The sequence below is a fragment of the Schistocerca gregaria genome, chromosome X, assembly GCF_023897955.1.
Source record: "Schistocerca gregaria isolate iqSchGreg1 chromosome X, iqSchGreg1.2, whole genome shotgun sequence".
NCBI lineage: Eukaryota > Metazoa > Arthropoda > Insecta > Orthoptera > Acrididae > Schistocerca > Schistocerca gregaria.
The window spans coordinates 561682082-561703544 of NC_064931.1; the positions used below are offsets into that span (position 1 = coordinate 561682082).

A 21463-nucleotide genomic window follows, 5' to 3' on the forward strand; every position below is an offset into this window, starting at 1 on the left:
CTTTTTTTTCCTTTATTGAATTTCGATTCCCCCCGAAAGGGGTGGGCTGGCAGCAGCTTAGTACGACGCTCTTCATTCTACAGAATTTTTAAAACATAAGAAGAAGATAATAAAGAATAAAAGCAGGCGATGAAAACGGTGACTTAAATTGTAAAACGGCGGAAAATTGTAAATGTGAAAACATAAAACAAAGGGTTGGCGATGCTAATAAAATACACAGGAAGCAGACAGGTAAAACAGTAGACAGCCAATTAAAAAACACGGCGACACTCTGGTTTCTGTTCGCAAGAGATATAAAAATCACACCCAGAGACGGTATGATTTCCGTTCGCAACACTTCGGAAAAGACGAACAACACTTAACACTCACTCGAAACACTGCACTAAAAAGTTGGCACAAAGATGACACACAACAGCCAAGGGCAGATGGAGGGGGGGGGGGGGGGAGACCTGGACAGATGAGGGGGGAGGAGAGGAAAAACGAAGTGGTGGGGGGGACTGACATGGGGAGAGGGTAGACAGGGAAAAGAAAACAGGGTGGAAGGGGGGATAGACGGAGCCCAGGAAATGGACAGAGGAAGGGAGGCAGAGGTGAGGACCAGAGTTGATAGGAGGATAAATGGAGGGAGAGAGGGCATCGTCCGGGAGGGGGAGTCGATGGAAGCCACCTTGGGAAAGGAGATGAAGGGTATAGAGGTGGAGGGTAAGGGGGGAAACAATGGGGAAGGCACGGCAGAGGGTGGGGGTTGGAGAGGAGAGGAGCAACCAGGGGATGCGGGCCATCAAGGCAGCTGGAGGTGTAGAGGATGCGGATATGTTTGAGGAAAAGGAGCAGATGGGGGAAAGGAATCAGGTCATAGAGGACCCACGTGGGGGATGGGAGGCGTATACGCAAGGCAAGGTGGAGTACATGGTGCTTGAGGATCTGGAGGGACTGATAGTATTTGGGGAGGGGGCAGCGGATAACCAGGCGGGACTGGCGTAACAGAGGATGGGATGGATTCAGGATTTGTAGGTTTGGAGGCCAGTAGAGGGGTTCAACACCCATGTCCAGCCAGAGAGGAGTTTGAGGAGTCGGAGGCGGTTGTGGGCTTTTGATCGGAGAGAGTGGATATGAGGTATCCAGGTAAGGTGAGGGTTAATGGTGAGGCCAAGGTAGGTGAGGGTGGGGTAGATGTGGACAGGACAGGCGCAGATTATAAGGGAGAAATCAAGGATCCAGAAGGAGCGAGTGGTACAACCTACGATGATCACCTGTGTCTTGGAAGGATTAATTTTCAGGCGCCACTGGTTACACCATGTGGCAAAATGGTCAAGGTGATTCTGGAGAAGGCGTTGTGACCGTTGAAGCGTAGGAGCGAGTGCAAAGAAGGCGGTGTCATCGGCATACTGCAGGAGGTGTACTGGAGGGATGGGGGGGGGGGGGGGATTGGGGCATATCTGCCGTGTTGAATGTTGACAACTGTTACAGCGTGTATTTGAAGCAAACCTGATTTGCAGCCTCGTTGTGGGGCTTCTAGCGCCACTCTTAAGTGACTGTCGCGAAATTTGAATAGACATCGTCTTTGAGATGTAGAAACACATTAATTTATTCGGCACAGCTCCTTGGTGTCGCGATTTTTTTCTGTCAGTGTATTTTATCGTTATTTTAGCCCGTCGAGGCATGGATGCATCATTTGTGGTTACAATGTCGGTTTTTCTATGGTGTCTGACATTATAATGTGTAAACACAGACATTGTAACCATCAAAAACCGGCTTGTTGCACAGAAGTGTGTAGTAAGGATGATGTATTGGGTCCACTTCAGAAACTCTTCTATAAATTTCTTTAAAACTTGGGCATATTGATAGCAGCCTCACAGAACATTTACTTCTTTATGAAGTTCGTTGTCAACAATCACATACAGTTTGGAAACAACAGTAAGGTTTATAAATGGAAATGAGCGTTTGGCGTCATTAGCTGGGAGGCTCCTTACGGGGCAGGTCCGGCCGCCTTGATGAAGGTCTTATTACATTCGACGTCAAATTGGGCGACCTGCGCGCCGGATGGGGATGAAATGATGATGAAGACAACACAAAACCCAGTCCCTGAGCAGAGAAAATCCCAGACCTAGCCGGGAATCAAACCCGGGCCACTTAGGACGACAGTCCGTCACGCTGACCATCCAGCTATTGGGGCGGAAAGGTTTATAAATGTAACACTAGAGGGGGAAAGGTTTACAACATCCATCACTCAGCCTTAGTGTGTCACAGAAAGGAGTGAGGTATTCGGTCATAAAAACCTTTAACCACTTATCCAGTGATATCAAGAGTTTAACACACTGTCCGAACAGGCCACGAAAGGCCGGAGGTCCGACCGTTCGACGTGTCATCCTCAGCCGACTCTGGATGTGGTTATGGAGGGGCAGGTTGTCAGCACACCGCTTACCCGACCGTTCGTGACCAGAGCCACTACATCTGAATCAAGAAGCTCCTCAGTTGGCTCATAAGGGCTGAGTGCACCCCGCTTGCCAACAGCGCTCGGCACATCCCGACGGTCAGCCATACAAGTGCTAGCCAAGCCCGACAGCGCTTAACTTCGGTGATCTGACGGGAACCGCTGATACCACCGCAGCAAGGGTGTTAGCAATCAAGAATTTAATAGATAGTAAATTAACTTCAGAGATAAACCGAAATAATATCTGCTTGACAACTCCTTCTACACTATAGAAGAATTTCTGAGGCTGTAGTTGTATGATTTGTGGCAGGTGGGGGGGGGAGGGGGGAGGGGGGTGCATACTTGTGTGTGTAAGAAAGGCATGGTTGGGTATAAATCATGTATGCATGTAAAAAAAGACTTAAGAAATAATTTAAATGGCCAGCATGTAGTCATATTTTCCGTGTCTAGGATGCACTATAACGGTTACAATTATGATTCATGTCAAGACGCAAGTAACTGACACTAATGTTTCGTCTCGTCTCTGGCGTCGAGCAGTTTTCCTTTAATACACAAACAAAAATTTTGTTTCATTTCTTCGTCAAAATTTATTTGGGACTATCAGAAAGCATTCAGATCTCGCGAAAAACTACTTACAAAATATCAAGAACTCAGCACGCGATCCATATATTTTCTCCAGTCCCAACTCGCTGCCATAGAAACTGAAAAGACATAATTAACAGCACACATTAAGCCACACAAACAATCGTTCCTCCCAGGCCCCGTCGCTGAATGGAGTGGAAACTAATCTAACATATAGCTCAAAAATTTGTCTGCCACGCATTTTGAAGCATATCAAAGAGCAAAGATGCAAATGAAGAAAACAGAAGAAAGGTGAAAAAGTGTTGTGGAGATTGCTTCGTCGTATGGTGGCTCACTGAATTTAGCTGTAGTCACACGAACAATCGCGTACCAAGCGGGGGGCAGGGTGGTGCATCGACACCGCAGCTCCCGCCCCCTCTCCTGCGCGTCCCACCAATCCCTCCAAGAAAATATATCCCCTCCCACCGAACCCGCACACCAAATAGACAGACACATCACTCCGGTATCAGTTTGAAGAAACTGCCATCGCTTGTAGAAAATAAATTGATGCTAACTCACAGTTAGACTCAATTTGTACAGTATCTGACACACAATCCAACAAAAACGAGCATTTTGATTACACAGAGTGGGCGTATGATTAGTGAGACTGAACAGTTTAAATTCCCAAGAGAGCAGATACATAGTAAGCTGGCATGAAAAGCCCATGCTCAGGTTCTTATTGAAAAACTAAATGCGCTTTATTTATCATTAGAACAATGTGACAGTTCAACACGATGGGTAGTTTACATTGCTTATTTTCGTTCGCTTATGACGTATGGTACTATTTTTTGAGTAACTCTTGTGATTCAAAAAGGGTATTTTTGGATTTGAAACGGGTAGATCGAGCTGTGTAAGTTCGGGAACCTTGCCCACCCCTGTTAAGTAGACTGGAAATTCTGATATTCGCCTCTCAGTACGTATTTCCTTTAATGTCGTTTGTTGTTAAAAATATCAGTTTATTCCCAAGAATTAGCAGCTTTCACTCAGTTAATGCTAGGCAGAAATCCAGTCTGCATATGGAAGGCGCCTCCTTGATTCTTGTGCAGAAAGGCGTGCATTATTTTGCTGCCACAAGAATTCAAAAATCTTAGCTGTAATCTTCGCACTTTCAAGTCTGAGATGAATAATTTGATCAGGACTCACCCCTTCTATTCCGATGAGGAATTCCTGGAAAAATTTAAAAATTAAACTAATTCTGTGTTTTGTTGTTGATTGTGTTTACTTAAACGTATGGCTTGTCGTCTGCATAGGACTCATATACGTTTCATTTTATCTGTTATTATTCTTCTGTTATAATTTCATGTACTGACTCTTTCCATGATCATGTAAACTTGCTCTTCAATTTGTTCCTCTGGAACTTGACGCAAATAATGTAAATATAAAAGTCTCAAAACTATTTCGTCGTACACTGCGAAAGTAAACTAAACTGACCCCCTCCCACCCCCCCCTTCGATCGTCATTCCCCTTCCGTATTTCAGACCTTGGGTACGCTCCTGCGTACGACACGAGTAATGCCAACCATCCGTGCAGTCCTCTGTAAAAAAGAAAAAGGAAGATTAATTGTGGAACATCTCTTCCCCGTTGAGTGGACATAACAGCAAAACTCGCAGCACATGAAAAAAATAAACGGATGGGTTGGTCGTTGAGCTATTCTGCAGAAAATGTAAACAACAACTCGACAGAACACGTGGAATCACACTTTTAATTAGCCGCGACGAGAAAACCTCAGAGGAAAAGTAATGCTTAACACCCCGTCGGCGGTGAGGTCAGTGGATACCGAGGACAAGCTCACATTAGACCATAATAGTGATACAGCGTTAGCTGGAAAGGCATTGGGAGCTAGTATGGAAGCGTATTTGTCATAACCAATGCGCCAACTGTCTCAGTGAGTCCAGAGATGATCTTAGCAAAAGTCGTGGCCAGAAAATGCCACTAAAACAACTAAATTCAATGACTATTTAATATCCAGCACGAACCTGTATCTATATGAAAGCTGCCAGTATGACAGTTGCTTTTGACTGTTGTCTATCGACCAAAAGCTGTCTCGTATGACCATTGACCAGGAGTTTCTCTTGTGATTTGAATGAAATGGCAACAAAAGTGCAATTCGTTTAACTCTAATACATTCGTAATTGCTTTTCCGTTCACATGATTTTTTATTATTTATTTTGATTTTTTTGCTTTATTAGTTCAGTTACAGCGGAAGAGCTATTCACATGCAGTTTTAAATTACTTTCTGTCCAGAGCTTTGAGCGACAATAAACAGCTAATTTGTAGTGATTCTTGGTGTAACTTTTCTTTAAAGAATTATATAAAATCTTCACAGCGAATTTACTTGGTGAATTTCCAGTCTTGTATTAGCAAATATGATCTCTCTATGTTCTGTGGGTAGATAGGTACATTTTGCAGAACACCAAACATACAAACAAAAATTCAGCCTATGGTGGGAGCAATGAATTTCGCTGTAGTCAACAATGTTATTCTTCCACACAGGCGTCCGAAGCTTCAATTCTCGCTACGCTTGGCAACAGTGTGGCACGACAAAGGGAATAAAAGCACCCCCTATCGCAATAAGCTGGTTTTTAACACTATGACGTGCATTCGTGAGTCATAAGGCCATCTTCCCTTTATTTTCAGCTACCTTGAGATAGCGCTTATTAGCTCCGTCGAAGAAAAATTAATGATCAGCTGACACAACGCCACATCTGTCAAGCTGAATGTTGATTATTCCGGGGCGTGCATTTCCCCTCGTTTTCCCCCTCTCTAGTCCACAGCATCTCTCCCTCCCACATCGTGTAGGCTAGCCAATCACGCATGCTGCTGTCACTTTTGGAAACAGCTGATAAGTGGTCTCGTCCCTAGCAGTAACACTGCTGTAGTCTTACCAACTTAACCATGTACTTTGTGAACGACCGATTATTTCTGTTGTTGTACCTCACCTTGAAGAAAGAAGCACTAAAACATTTGAAATGCTTGTAACAAAGATACCTTCACTTATAGAAATTCGCAACGCCTGAAGCAAAGTGGGCTAAACTGTCTTAACGTTTGTTATGTTTCCCGCACTGCGCAGCCAGCTTTCGCCTGGCAACAGAAATCCAGCTGCGTTTGTGTAGAATACGTCGTGCACAGCAGCTGTGGGTATGGACGTGTGACCTGACGGGTTTCAACTGCTGACTCTATAGTAGAGTATTATATTATTCCATCCGAAAATCTCGCAAGCGTTCTACCACAGGGCAGTGGACGACACCCATGTTTGGTAAGTACGAAAGCTGTGAAATATCTTTGTTTGTCACATGCAAAAACATAATAATTCTTTGTTTTGAACTGTACTTCACGCAAAATGTCCAAGTTAGGTTCATTTTAATTATTACATGCAGTTCACGAAGATGTTTGTCCTTCTGTGTGCATGTTTAGCCCTTCTTATGTTGTTGTTTGTTTGCGGTATAATAATTTTATGTATAGACGACGACGAAACTTGTGTGTGGCTTGTAGTTTTAAGCGTATGGTGATACAAATTTACTACCTGAGGTAGCCTACAAAATTCATACATGATAACAGCTGATTTTTCAATGCGTAGCATAGTCAGCTGTTGAGCATTGATCGAGTGTATTGCTGGGGACGAGCCTAGCCCAGCGGCCTTGCGGGAATCAGCTGTGTGTGTGTGCAGGCTAGTTCTTTGTGTTGCCACGTACGTCGTCATACAACTTGCCACCGTTGTCAGACCGATTTCGAAAGATGGAGTTTAGGTGTGCGTCCACAATCCAGCTGTCTTTCCAGCTGTGGCAACAGCCAACTTAGGGATTTTTATAGATCTTGCGCATTGAGAGGTTAGTGTTCATTCGCCCTCTCTGCGTACACCCAGGTTAGACGGAACAAACAGCTGACACGACGTTTCGCAGTGGCTCCTTCACTTGCGGAAACAATGTAAACGCCCTGTTTTCGTTATTGGTAAGTTTTGAGATTAAGATTTACTCAGTATATTAGCTACATTACCAGAATTTTTCAGGTCCGTGTAATTCGTTTCTTAGTATGGTAGGCATGATTCTCGTCAATTGTTTATGCTGCTATTGATAAACCAACATATAATTTGCCACTGAAATAGTAGTAGTGTCTGTCTTTTGAGAAGTGACAGTTTGAGATGTTTCTAAATAACCTATTTAAAATCTGCGTGTGGTACGGAAACATTTAACTTTTATAATAAATAAAAACTATTCTCATTAATGTCTGTGGAATACTGAAATTTTATGGAAGTACTGACATTTTTAGCTCCTGCTTTCTTTTAGTGTAAACTGTACCTAGGTTCCGGGAAAGCACAGCGCGTACTTTTTCAAACATTGCTATAAAAGAGCCACTGTTTGATGGATCCTTGACTGTAAGTAATTGCAAATAATAGGTAGATACTGCTACGTATGTTCTTAGCAGAGTTCGTCTGCTTCGGCGGGTAAGTTACCATTTTTGTTTTCACGGGGACTCGCAAATATACTTCACGAAGCTAGCACGTGCTGCCCTGCCCGAAGGACATTAGCGTGTTTGCATATAGTTGGAACTACGCAACACTTTTGGCACCAACTTCGCGTGTGTATAAATAGCTGTGGAGCCTGGGCTCGCAATGTTACGTATTGATCGCTGGGACAATGCTTCGCTTCCGGCCATTTCTCGTCCGTTACCGTACGACCATTATCGGCTGCGTTAACTTTCGAAAATTACCGTATGGAAATTGGCAGCTTGAAAATTTTTGTGTTAGATCCGTTGTGGCTGTAGGTGAAACTGAAATCGCGGGCTGAATAAACGTTTTGAAGACATACAAGCAGATAAATGATTGCAGTTCTTTGTTCATACTATTAAAACCTTTATGCTGGTTTCACTATTTTATATTTACCATTTATTACCCGAAAATGAAAAGTTACCTTATCGTATTGCGAATCAGTGGTGACTAGCCTTCATGTAGCAATTATGTCTTAAATCGAAGTCACTGGAGAATTCTTACCAATCATAAAGCGCAAGAAATAAAAATTAACTATGAGAAGAATACACCACTAAAGTAATTCTTTGTGCTGCTTATGTTCCACTTAATTTACCACAATCCACTTCTGAAAATGTAAGCTGGAGCTGCGACCAGACCATATCACTGCAAATAGTCTTTGATAAGTGTAGATTACAGTCCGACACGATGCTAACATGTTACATATTGCGCGAATAGTTTTTTAAAATTTTGACATTAACAATCAAGACTGATGGGTTAGTGTATAGGTTTTCTTGTGCCTTTAAAGCCTTAACATTAAAAAACTGTCTAAAGGTTGAAATTTTTTTGCCATCTTATCACTCTATTGTATGTTGCCTTTGTCAACAAATCGTAAATTTACCTATTATGTCAAGAAAACCACTCGTAAATGCATTATGTTGCTGCCTGGCAACACGCATTGTCTAGCTGCAGCGAACTACATTGTTTCGTGTCATTATGTTGGCATAAACACTTGAAAATAAATCGTTGCTGAGGGTAAAATGCACTAAACACACGCTACATCAGATTAGAGTGTATTATTTCTGCCACTTAGATAGCATCTAAGATTTTTAAAGTATGTACAATGCTTAATAAGATTTTTCCCATGTTTTTGTAACTGAACGATTAATAATTAACCAACATTTTCTGTTGTATGGCAACAAATCTACAATATTGAATAAATCAAAATTTCTATGTTCAGCCTGTTACGTGGTATTTGTGCCGAACTCAACCCCCAGATATATTTTTCACTGATATGGTTTGACTAAAAATGTCGTGCAAACGAGGATTAAGGACTGCAAAGCTATAAAGTTTTCTTGAGCTATTACGTCCCAGTCTGTATGAACGAAATGTATACTGGAATTGGACGTACAACTGCAGTTATTGCCATTGAAGAAAAAAAAATGGTTTTACAGTAATTACCTCTCCGGAAAATCCGGACGAAGATTAAAGTGAGTTATACCTTCACGGCTCTCTGCGCATAAACAGCTGTTGTCACAAAATACGAGTGGCATGATAGCGGCTGCGATTATTAGCTTGTTATAGCTGAAACGTGTTTCCCAGGTCAGAGACATGATTTGCATGGTTGCTAATGTATCATTATATGGTTGATATATTTATTCATAGATAATTAGGAAATTATACACACGGTCATGAATTGTTGCTATTGTCGCTAGGAACCATGCATTGCAGTCTTCCAATGCAGTGCTTTCTTTTCTGAATTTATATCAGCTTTGGCAGACAAATTTATTAGAATTTTTCGTAGGTGACTTCATAGTATGATAAAAATATCGTGCACCCTGGAATTAAGATTTGTGATAACTATTCCAAATATAGTATGAAAATTGTGAAGCAGGTATTCTGAGAATCATAACTCAAAATGTTCAATTTATTGGGTTTCTGTTTAGAGATTTGAGTATTGAATGCTATGGATTCAAAGGATCACTTCAAATACAATTGTATCATTGGTCCTCACTGATGTGGATAGGAAAAGTCACTTTTTCTTGCAGACGATAAACTCAGCTCTCTCGGCAACCACGGCAAAAGTACCGAAATGGCAGGTCTTGTAGAGGAAGTGTAATTAAATGGTAGTCGTTGGTCAGTGAGGTTTCATTTTCACGGCTGCCTCACTGGAAAAGCTAATTTCATATTCTTTTATTTAGCTTCCGTGAAACTGCCGACGTTTTTAAAAAGCTTGGTATAACAGTACATCACCTGGGACATTTACTTATACCCTCCCAATCAAATACAGTAATATTTATTATGACCAGGGCTTTAACTGAAATAATTTCTACCGGTAGATGAAAAAACTGCAAAAGAAATATAGAAAATAGTTAAGAGGTCTTTGCTGAGAGACAGTGCATATGGTACACTCAACTTCTCGGCGTAGGACGGGAAAATACTGTAAGGATTGACACCTATTGTATAGTATGTAGGCTAAAGTCTTCAGTTTAGACGAGAACCACGTATCTTTACAGCGGCGTGTTGTGTAATACGGTGCTCATGCGCGGTCCAGTCAATTCAAGTACTGATTTCATTATAATAAAGTTACTGCGACCAAATAGGATTTGAGCACTTTCGGGTCGTCACAAATTCAGATTTTGTAAAGTCTTAATTACACTGAGCCGTTAAGATTTGATTTCTGTAGCGCTTAGAAATGGCTAGTGGCTTTTTAATCTCAAATGTCACGGCACCGTTGTTTGATTTCAGTGCTAAGGTGTAACAACTGTGAGACTGTTTGACACAATAATGGTTGTAGGATAGTGTTAGATTATGGTTAGTTTGCACAGGAAGATCTGTGGCAGAGAAATAGGACGACCTGCCAGTTACAACAAAAACATGCAGAGGTCTGTAAGTCACATGCTAACTAAGAAAGGCAATTGGACCATCTGGAAATAGCCATGTTAGCATGATAACCTTATCAGCTTGTCAAAAGACAATGTAGGCCAATCAACGGGGCTTAGAAATTAAACATATAGATAGGCTGCGAGATAAGTTTTTGTTCTGTGCACTCGTTAGGCAACTTCCGATAAGCGACTGTAGGATAACATCAGCCACTCGCTTGGAGAAAAAAAAAAAAAAAAAGTTTAGTGATTTTTGTTTCTTCTGGTAACGTACATGACTTATAAGGAGCACACTCAAGTTGACCCTGCTTGTAAGGTGCCCTGCGTTTAAACCTCAAGTGTCCGGCTCGCTTAGCCTTGCTTCCTCCGTCCGTGACCCGAGGTCAACGCCCGATAACAAAGACACGATGCGCCGGTTCTAGCAGCAAGCGCATCGTCCGCATTGTTTGGTAAACAATGATACACCTCTTTTATGTGAAAGGTTGGATTCGATTGAAATGTCTGTTCTTCACAACGTAAGTATATTATTGAGCCGGAGAAGGGGATTGGGAGACAAGACGCAGTAATTCTTTATAAATCAGTAATCGAAGTACGATGAGGCAGAGTGGCTGAGAATGGGTTTGCTAGGCTTTTTTGGTAACTGATGCACCAGCGACTTTTCCAGCGCGCGTCCTTATATTGGTTGACCCAATATCAACTGCTAGGAGGCAAGTTTTCTCTGTAGTTTCCTTGCCTCGATTTTCGTGGTTTCAGCGACACTAGCTTAGCAGATTGATTGCAATATCTGAGGACTTTTTGTGTTACAGGTATTGGGCCGGGGCACAGTGAAGCTATGGAAGACTGTAGTTCGCGCGACCAGTTACCCGGACCCTTCATCACCAATACTTTGCTTTGCCCCCTTTTCACACTGGTCATCTTGACTTGAGCTGTGTTTCCTCCTTGATCATTCCTGGCAATAAGTCAGTCCCTCACTTAATACCACCAGTCTTCCCATCATCGTTCACAAATGAGGGCACAAGTGCTCAGTCTGTGATGTCGGTGTCGACAGAACAGAAATCAGCTGCCTTTTCTCAACATCTCACCTCGTCATGTGAGCAGTATCTCTGATAGTACGCACGATGCTGTTCCTTCTGCAAACCTTCTCTAAACTCCAGTTACATACACGCAATTCAAAGTTGCAGTCTGTAGGCTTCCTCCATACAACAGGAAGTAATGATGTACTCATCTCTGCAATTTCAGCGGAGCTCTTACCTCTTTCTCTAATTCCAGACCACCCTCCACAAGTAGCATGTAAGTAGCTGCGTCCTATCCTCCTTGCGATCTCCATAATGCTGAAGCACCATTGCAGGTGAAGATGGCAGAATTTGGTCTCACAGGGCTTCTGCGGGTTTTCGAATTGCGGTGCACTGTCTGAATTTAGCCTAAGCACTGACATTGCCCGATGAAGAGCTGAAATGAAAACAGGTCCACCCAACAGCTGGAGCCGGCTGCTGAAGTTCACTGGTCTACCCAAAGAAGAAGGAAATACACGTGAAATTCTACTGTGATATGTTAAATAAAGCTATTTTGCAAGTTGAAATAAAAGTATCATTAAAATAACCTTTTCCTACCTGCATATACCTGCATATACCTGCATATACCTGTAATATGAGAAAAGTCAGTCGCAGTGAGGTAGCTCTAATGTGAAGATGTTTTTAGTTTTCTTCGAAGCTTAGAGGTGTCTACAGGTCAGTCGCTAAGAAGATAGATTACCGCATTGTGCCTTGCACCTGACGCACTTTCAGTAAATGGTTAGCGATTGGCCTTCTCGTTTTCGCCGATGTACAAAAACAATCATTAAGTTTCTTAGGTTTGATTTTGTGCTTATGTGCGTTGTAGTTACCAAATGACTTTCTTAGAGTACGTAAAGAAATTACTCTTCAGAGGTCATATTTATATCTGTAATTTTTTGTGGTTTTTTATATTTTAACGACCATGCAGTATATTCGAAAAAATCGTAAGTGGTCTATGAGATTACTTCCTATAGTGAACTATAGCTGCATTGGTTTATTTACGATTTGTGCAATATATTTCTATGCGTAAACCTCATTGGCAATTATGTCAACACAAAATGTTCAGCTTGAACATACAACGATCCTTCTGTGGTATTTATTGTACAAATCATGTATTTCAGCTAAATATTTTTGTGTTGTTTAGCTCATGTTTACAAGTTAGACTGTTACAAAAAAATAAGGTTTAAATATGCCAGCAAAGAGCAGCCAGCAGCATTTTCTGCGGAATAGTTTGGTGTGTCTTCTTGTCAATGAAATCGCTCAAGGTTTCTCGGAATAAAAATTTTCTAGGACAAACAGATCTGACAGCTTAGATATGTTCGTAGACTGGGAGCTGGATGATAATGATGTTAAAACAACGATAAACAGTGTATGAAGGGCTAGAAAAACAAATAGAATTGTTTTCATGTTACTAAATTGATCTGAGGCTGCCAAATTTGACACGTAATTAACATGCGAAGAGACTGTCCTAAACTGAAGTTAATGTTTGATAAAGCTCCACAACAATATGAACGTAGAAAGGGAATAATTGGATGACAGAAATCCACTTTATGCTAAGTAAACAAAACATAAAATACGAGAAGAGAGATACGGATCGAAGCATACGCCGGTACCAGAGGTGCAATACGCGAAATAAATAGCTTCCATAGCAATATCTTACCGCACGATCTCCATGGTACTGAAGTTTGATGTTATAGACATAAAAATAATTGCAGAGATTTGTAGAACCTTTAGTTCATTCGTGGCAGATCGTTGACTTACCTTGGATTGTTCAGTCACGAGCAAATCTTCGGTGCGGGTTTATCTGAACGAGAGTTGAATTCTATCTACTTTTTTAGGTAGTCTCCTATCTCGAACGTGCCCAGGCAGTAATAGTATTTGACCCCCAAAATACCGTCGCCAGTTTAGAATTAGTGTCAAGAACACACCGTGCGCGCCTGGACTAGGCCGGCGTGTATCTAATTTGTGTACAGCGCTTTGAGGAGCTAGTTCAATGAAAAGCTAACTTGGTGTAGCTGACAACTGGGGTCTTTAGGACGCGTTGTTCGCAGACACCCACGCACAGCGGTGCTTTGAACAAAGGCCAAGGAAGCGCATCGTGCTGCGCGCTCCAGATGCTACGTTGCCATGCCTCTGGTTGCCCTACACATGGCTTCTTCCTGTGTCACGTTTCCGCGTCTACGTTGTCAGTACTTTCATTTCCGCGTCACGGTTTGGCAACCAACACAGCTGACAGTGAAAGACTGGAACTGTCGGGAGGACGAGAGGGAGGGGGTATAAGGGGATGAGACTTAGCTGCCGACCGCTCGCTAGCGCACAGCGAGCGCACAAGCTCGTCTTAGTTGCATTTCTCGCAGGAACTCGGTAAATTACTTTTTTCCTTACTCTAAAACGGACAGAACCAGGAAACATTTTCTGCAAGCACTATCACGGCAGTGAAAGTGTGATATATGCTTTGATAAGTAAACAATTAAAATTCTAACTCCATAGAGTTCAGCTGATTGGGAGTTGGGATGGAAGTCATTAAAGCAAAGACGTTTTTCGTCGCGGCGAGATCTATTTACGAAATTTCAGTCACCAACTTTCTCCTCCGAATGCGAAAATATTTTGTTGAGTCCAACCTACATAGGTAGGAATGATCATCAAAATAAAATAAGAGAAATCAGAGCTCGAACAGAAAGGTTTAAGTGTTAGTTTTTCCCGCGCGCTGTTCGGGAGTGGAATGGTAGAGTGTATGATTGTGGTTCGATGAACCCTCTGCCAAGCACTTAAATGTGAATTGCAGAGTAATCATGTAGACGTAGATGTCACTGGATTAGTTTCCGAAAAAATAGGTTCTCTATATTCCACAGCGTTACGTAAGTCCATTGCTTGTTTTTTAAATTAAAATTGTGAAGCAATTAGCAACAACGGAAGCACAATAGATTTTGCTACGGTTAGTTTCGTCACTTTTTTTTTTACTCTGAGGAACAGAGTGAAAAAGTTATCATCTCAAAGAAATTTTTAATTTTAGTTTCACGTTTTTACAGCTGAAACAGTATGGAGAGTTTTACTGATGCAAAAAATATGGGAGACCATTCTCCTCAATAAGTCTATAAAATAAGCGATTCTTACTATTTTTTAAACTAATAATGCACTCAACGTAAATCTTCTTGCACGTTATTGATACTTTAACGTTCTCTGATTTTTGTTAAAAACTGTCATCATTAACCCCCTCCCCCTCTTCTTATCAGGAGTTAGAGTTGATCTGTCCAAAATGAAGTATATCCATGACCGAAGTCTTGCCGTCTGCAAATCTTATCTTAAAAAAAAAAAATTCTTAATGTATAGAATATTGTGCACAGCGTAATAGTATAGTTTCTGAAACTTGACAAAACAATAAAATGGCGGACGTTTGAAACAAAGATGCAGTTTTGTCGTATTTTTGGTAACGTTTATTGCAATAACTTCTGAGTAAATTAAAATAAAAACTGGCCTCTTACTTCTTGCGGACATGCCCGAGGAGTGACTCAGACAAATTTCTTTATCAGTGTGCCCGCAGCCCATTACGTTATCTTGAAATGCTGTATCTCAAGCTAACGGAATGGATTGCTAGCACACTAATAAAGTTATCTTTCTGAAATTTGGCTGAATTACTCCTCGAGCATGTCCACAAGGAGTAATAGGCTAATTATTTTAATTTACTCAATTGTTCCAAAACATCATTGTTTCAAACGTCCGCCAGTTTGTTTTGTCAGCTTTCAAAAAAAACCTGTTCTATACTCCGCGCGCAATATCTTACAGATATTTTTTAATTTCAGATAAGATTTGTAGAGTTCAAGATTTCGGTCATGTAAACACCTCATGTTGGACTGATCAACTCTAACTCCTGGGACGAGAAGAGGAGTGGAGAGCTTAATGAAGACAGTATCTTCAAAAATTAGAAAACATTGTCAAAGTGCAAAAAGATACATTCATTGCTTCATTTTTAAAAAATCCTAAAAGTAACTTATTTTATAGGCTGTCTGAAAATGGAAGCTTAACTTTATTAACAGGACAGTTGTAAAACAAGATTGTGTAGTTGGCTTAAGAGTGGAACAGTAGAGAATTGGCTTGAAGGTGGTTGGATGAACCCTCTGTCAGGCTCTTAATTATGAATTATAGAGTAGCCATACAGATTTAATGTAAGCAAAGGCTCCTTGTCAACATTTGTGCAAACTTTATTTTATTACTTCAAGTAATTCAGACCAGTCACGAAGCTCAACCGATGTTAACATGGATAAGTTGTCAAAATGTATCTCCCTAAGTTTTGGCCTATGAGAGTATTTCCTTTTAGGGTGCTTTTTGTGTTCGCATGTTTAAGATGCACAAAACGCGTCAGACTACCTAACAGACTACATGTCGTTAGTTTTGGACTTATAAATACCACTCGAGATCCTTCCTTGACCGATGTTTCTGGGTCGGAGTTGAGATTCGCAGATTTTTAGAATGACGTTTCAGCTTTTGTAAACATTATTCTGCGAATATTGTGTCTATTTCTCGGTCATTTTCTTCCTTATGTCACACATTTTTTGACAATACATACAGAATTTAAGGATTTGAGGTTTGTTCGAGTGGAAACACAGCAAAATAAGTAGGTCAAAGTTTCCTACCGATATCACAAAGTTTAGAATTCCTGTGTATAGTTAAATAGTAACGTAGATCTCGTGTGTCCACTTCTTATTCAGCAACAACTGGCGCAACGAGATACTCTATAAGAATCGCTGATGTGCAATAGTTCATTTGAATTCTCGAACTTCGTTGCATGTAAACTTCCTACTGCATCATGGCGAATCACGAAAATTGAACGGATGAAACACTTTTCTTCATTCCGTACGGTACTAACAGCATTTGAATAGGGGTAGTGGAAAATGTTTTAAGTGCTGAATGTCACATCTGTCTGGAGCATAAAAAAACACTTTTTCTACATAAATTATCTATATCGAAAAATTGAAAGTGGTCTGAAGCCACCAAATGATGCTGACCACCTAATCACTGCGAAAAATAAGACAAATTAGAAAAATAATTAAGAACGTTGTAAGTGCCATATCAGAAAACTGACTGGTGCGGAGTACAATTTGTAATGCAGATTGTAGAAATTGTGTGTCATTTCAATCATTGTTAGTAGTTTATTTTACCGGACTCGTTTCGGCCGTTGGCCCAGCGGTATCTGCATTACAATTTTTGTAATGCAGACACCGCCAATGATGGGTAACGCCCGAAACTAGCACGGTAAAATGAAATACCACGCAGCAGTTAGGTCAGTTGATCATTAATACGACCTATTTATGAGCAAGTTTTTGTTGAAAGTGCCGTTAATACAGAGGCACCAAGAAACTTCCAAGCAGGATCGAGACTCGAACTCGAGACCTTTGCCTTTCGCGGGCAAGTGCTCTACTATCTGAGCTACCCAAGAACGACACACTCCTCGTCCTCACAGCTTTACTTCTGCCCGTACTTATCTCCTACTTTCCAAACTTTACAGAAGCTCTTCTGCGAACCTTGCAGAACTAACGCTCCTGACAGAAAGGATATTGTGGAGACATGGCTTAGCCACAGCCTGTGTGATGTTTCCAGAATGAGATTTTCACTCTGCAGCGGAGTGTGTGCTGATGTGAAACTTCCTGGCACATTAAAACTGTAGTGAAAATCTAATTCTGGAAATACCCCCCAGGCTGTGGCTAAGCCATGTCTCCGCAATATCTTTTCTTTCAGGAGTGCTAGTCCTGTAAAGTTTGGAAAGTAGGAAACGAAGTCCTGGCAGAAGCAAAGCTGTGAGGACGGGGCGTGAGTTGTGCTTGGGTAGCTCATATGGTAGAGCACTTGCCCGCGAAAGGCAAAGGTCCCGAGTTCGAGTCTCGGTCCGATACACAGTTTTAATGTGCCAAGAAGTTTCATACCAGCTCACACTCCGCTGCAGAGTGAAAATCTCATTCTGGACTGAGGCACTAAGTTTTATTAGAGAATACAAGCACAAATATATAGCAGAGATATGTAACTAGTCGACCGGTAGTGACGAAAACATCTCATTTCTTCACGGGCGCTCAACGGCTAAGTTATGAGCGTGGTTGCGTCGATAGTTCTTTAGTTTGCTATTGTGAGGCACTGCATGAGCTCGATAAACGTCACAATGTAACTCTTCCAAAACAGATTTTTTTCCCCTTCAGAGTACTGATTGTCTCAATCAGTAAATTAGATAGTCCGCTAACAGGCTTGTCGAACGAAGTCTTAAAGGGATCTGGTTTAGGGATAAGGCTTTAATACATTCTTCTCTCCTTCCTTAGTTTTCAGACTACTGACAACTCGATGACAGATTAGTGATAGTTATTCAGTAATTTATGGGGATTTTGTTGAAATCTCCGTTCCCATCCTACTTGTAATGTTTCCATGTAAGATGCTTCCAACAAAACTTTAATACGGTTTTGTTACATCGATGCACTCGTAACCTCTCGGCATTCATTAGAGGTTCCATGCTGCAAGTTTTCTTCATTCCCCAACGTTTCCAGACGCATCAAAAGGAGCTGAAACTATCACGCTACGTGTCTGGCGGGAGATTCTATCCCTCGTGTAAGATGAGCATGCGTTAAAAGCTTAGAGGGCAAGACAATTATCTGAAGAATATAACGTCAAATTGTCAAGAAAAACTAGTGGCTTGTTATAGTCTACTGATTATAAAAAGAGGTGTCACCGCTTCTTTCATCTCCGTCAATGATTAGTATTTGCCAAACACGCAAAGTTGAGATCAGCAGTATGATGGTGAAATCAACTTCCTGGTCGAAGACCACATTATTTTATGTGGAGAATCCCTATCTGGGAGCCCATGGCTGACAGATGTCTCCCTGGAAATAACCGCTAGATAGTTACTGTGTTTTAGTTTCTTTGTTCGCTAAATAGTTTCGGAGACACAGCCCTCACTCTCAAGGGCCCATTGTTGTTCCAGCGCCCATTGTTGTTCCTATCAGCAAGTCCTGTCATGTTGCAACATGATAGCATCACTGACCACAGGAGCGAACAAAAGTAGTGTATATATCTTCGGAACGTATTTCCAGAGAAAATACGTCACACTCAAAAAATCTTCCTTTATAAGATTATCATGAAAAGCGTGTCACCCTGTGTTGAGGTCGGGGCTGGAGTTCACACTTAATCTTACACAGCTCCAAGCGTATCACGGACGAAAGTAAGGAGTGTTTTTAAATGACTGCAATGGTTACTTTGGGTTCAGGTCTGGATTCCGGGCGGGCCAGTGCGTTTCGGGAATGCTGTTGTCTACGAACTATTGCCTCACAGATCCTAGTGATTAAAATTCTTCTGGGTATTATGCCGCGTCATTGCCAAAAACTAACAACAATAATAAACTAAAACCGACGTTTCGGTCGAATTGCAACGGCCTTCCTCAGGGTAAGACTGATTTTTCATGGGGATAGGTGCTTCTATTTATTACAGACTAACGATGTCTGACATCACCATGCAAAACCTGTCGTGCCCTGAGGAAGGCCGTTGCAATGCGGCCGAAACGTCGGTTTTATTTTATTATTGTTGTTAGTTTTTAGCAATGAATCGGCATGATACCCAGAAGCATTTTAATCACTGACACCGGCCGCGGAAGTCTACGTTCTTATATCACAGATCCTACTTTGACAGGGTACATTATCATGCTGATAGTCGTCGTCTCGGAACAAACTGTTTCTGTACTGTACGCAGCACACAGTACTGTAAAATGTTTTCGTATCCTTCCACGTTTCTTAAATGCAATAACGGGACCACACCCTAACTGCGAGGAAAACCACATACCGTAACCCCACATCCTACATACTTGACTGTTGTCATTACGCGTGATGGCGGGTAACGATCTCTACGCACTCGCTAAACCCAAATCCTTCGGTCAGATTTCCACAGGTTATAGCGTGATACATCATTCTAAATTCCTCGTTTTCATCTATCCACTATTCAGTGGCGTTACTCTTTAAACCACCTCAAGCGTAACATCGGCTACAGACATTTACGGCTTCTAGTGAGCTGGTCAACCATAGCACCCCATTCTTTCTAACTCCTTACGCACAGTTATTGTGCTAGCTGGGCTGCTGGTAGCACTTTATAACGCAGAAGTGATTCCTTCCATTAATGTTACGCGATTTATTACAACCATCCTCAGCGATACTACACGGTCTCTGCCCATGATGTCTGTTGTGGTTGTTTCTTCGAATTTCCACTTCACAACAGTGACTTCTGTTTTAGAAGAGTTAAAATGGCCCTGATGGATTTGTTACTCAGGTGACATCAAATGACTAGTGCACATTCAAAGTCATTCAGCTCTCCTGCTGTTCCTCCTTTTCTGCTGACAACACAAAAATTCCCGCTTCCTTTCATATTGGCTGGTTCGCCTCTCGTGGCATCTAGTGGTCAGTTTCACATTAAGTAGGGGTGTCCGGATACTTTTGATGAGTGTATATTCAATTGCGTCCCAGCAGCGTATAGTGTTGTATTGTGGGGCATCACAGCAGCGTCAGAGACGTTGCGCTGCCTCTGTAGGACAGGTGAAACTAGGACTCATCGGAACATACTAAATTTCGACACAAAGGCCGCCAGTAACGGCGGTCGCTTGCAGATTTAAGTGTGGTGCGTTTTTGCTTTCTGGAGAACAAATGCCATGCAATGAAATGTCGCACCAACAGAGTGCATCCAACCGTCTACGCTGCGGACTCTTTGTAGTCAGGCGCCTACCTGTGTAGCAGCTCTCTGGCTTCGAGGCGTCACTAAACAAAGTTTGTAAAACAGTGTAAACCAGCCAGCCAGCCAGCCAGCCCATGCTGTGGTATCTTAGTCCATTGCGCACTGCCCTGGCTGTGCACACGATTGTCGTAGCAGAATTCTCTCTAGAAGCCGAGATGTCGCGGTGTGGCGAACTCGTATTGTGGAGACCAGTAATTCTGCCCCGTTCGAGCTTGCTGCTGATACTGCCTCTCCCCCTCCCCTTACGAAGTCGACGGGCAAGAACTGGTTTCACGTGGACCTAGAACAGCCCCTGCAACGTTCCCACTCCATAACACCGCAGTCAGATTCCAGTTTGTTCCCTATCAACGCTGAAAAAAACCTTAGTCCAGTTTTCTAGATAAGAACCACTGGTAAACTTTTCCTTCAATTCAATAATGCTCCAGTATACGCAATAATATAACACATACAATTAAATGCATTTCATTCTAGAGGCTAAACAGTGAGTGTAACATCATTTTTGTAGGGATATTACTCTTTCACCTATATTATTCTCCTTAACCTTAGAAAACAATGGTGTAAAGAAAATCATCTGAGCAATTGTTTAGTTCATCCATTTCTTATTTTGGTAAAGTAGTTGCAGTGAGTATCCGAATGTATGGAAACTGGCGGCGATTGAAAATTACCAGTTGAGTTTGCCTTCCTGAAATGAAATAAATGAGCATTAAATAAATGAACAGGGAATGACATGTAATAGCAGCAATAAATGGTAAATGTTGGTCAAGACCGGACCTGGAAGCCGCGTTTCGTGCAGTCTCACCCACTGACAGCATTTACCTAATGGTTAAGACTAGTGCAAGCGAAAAGTTGGAAATCAGGTTTCAAGACTTGATGTGATACAAATTTTTCTTAGTCAAGAGACACTAGTTTAATAATAAGTTAAAAAGATTGATTTATGCTTTACTGATGTCAACTTCACAATTCATCAAATCCTTCATTATTTACAAGTTGAATAATCTCCTCTTGTGACCTTTCGTTGCTGCGTGCACAAGTTGTACAAGTTGTGTTTACTCTCCTGTATCAGTAACGTTTTGAGATCTGTTGCTAGCCTTTGATGGGAAGTGGTTACGTGTTTATTCAGTTAGTGGATTACTAACACTTAGTTGGAATAGGATGATCGCCCAACTTCTGCCCTGTTACCTTTCACAAGTCCAGTTCTGTTTGGAGATATCACTATTGTGTTCGTGTAATGGGTGGATTTAGCCTATCTGATAACATCTCATTG

General features: G+C 41.7%; 1 protein-coding gene across 2 annotated transcripts in view; it reads left to right on the forward strand.

The window, feature by feature from the left end:
- Window positions 1-5964: 5964 nt before the first annotated feature.
- Window positions 5965-21463, forward strand: part of LOC126299054 (protein FAM214A) — a 217991-nt gene continuing 202492 nt past the window's right edge. Inside the window, exon 1 of one of the 2 annotated variants that reach the window (XM_049990711.1) lies at window positions 5965-6311. The gene's annotated coding sequence lies outside the window, so the exon portion shown is untranslated. Of the gene's footprint in view, window positions 6312-6434; window positions 7004-21463 lie in introns of those variants that run through there. The other variant, XM_049990712.1, reaches the window with a different exon arrangement.